The sequence below is a fragment of the Galeopterus variegatus genome, unplaced genomic scaffold (genome assembly GCF_000696425.1).
Source record: "Galeopterus variegatus unplaced genomic scaffold, G_variegatus-3.0.2 Scaffold168, whole genome shotgun sequence".
In the NCBI taxonomy this organism is placed as follows: domain Eukaryota; kingdom Metazoa; phylum Chordata; class Mammalia; order Dermoptera; family Cynocephalidae; genus Galeopterus; species Galeopterus variegatus.
Window position 1 is genome coordinate 13,237 of NW_007726279.1, and position 1,119 is coordinate 14,355.

Below are 1,119 nucleotides of genomic sequence, written 5' to 3' on the forward strand. Positions count from 1 at the left end.
TCTCCCAAGTGAGCTAACCGGCCATCCCTACATAGGGATCCAAACCCGTGGCCTTGGTGTTGTCAGCACCGCACTCTCCCAAGTGAACTAACCAGCCATCCCTACATAGGGATCCAAACCCGTGGCCTTGGTGTTATCAGCACCGCACTCTCCCAAGTGAGCCAGGGGCCGGCCCTACACTATACAGACTTCTGTTCCCTATTTTGGAGAGAGGCTTTTCTCCTTTCCTGCAGGATAGACCCAGAGAACATGATTCTAATTGTCTTTGGAAGCTATCTTGGAACCATAAAACTAGCCATAGGATAAAGTCAACATTGAGGAAGTCAGAGTAGAGAGAGAAACCAAACCTGAGCTATCGATGCAACCTTGAGTCCCTGAGTGTTTTGCACATGGAGCCAGCCTGTAGTAGGCAGCTTCTATGATGGCTGCCTGTGATCCCTGCCTGCTGGTCTTCATATCTTTGTTAAATCCTTCCCCTTCAGTGTGGGCAGCACCTGTGACTTGCTTCTAAACAATAGAACAGGGCAAGGGTGATGGATGTCACTTACGTGATTGAGTTATATGACTGGGACTTTGTCTTGCAAGCATACTCTCTCCATTGCCTTTTCTGCCTGCACACTTTGCTGAAGCAAGTGGCCATGCTGGAGATTTCCACATGGCAAAGCACTGAGGATGGCCTCCAGCCAACAGCCAGCAAGGAACTGAATCCTATCAACAACTATGTGAGTTTGGAAGCAGATCCTTCCCCAGTTGAACATTCGGATGAGACAGCAGCCCTGGCAGGCAACTTGATAACAGCCCTGTGAGAGACCCCAAAGCAGAGACAACCATCAGTGTGCACCAAGAGTCCTAACTCACAGAGACTATGAGATAATAAATATGTGTTGTTTTAAGCCATTAAATTTGGGATAATTTGTTACACAGCAATAGATAACTAATACACCACCCTATCGCTAGACTTTGAGTTATATGAAATAATCTATTTACTTTGTGCTCAATCCACTTAGAGTCAGGGTTTTCTATTACTTACACCCAAGAAAATCTCCCTATAGCATGTCCCATCCACTAACACGTAAGCCACTCAAGGTCAGGACTTCATGACCTCCTAGTGCCTCCCTG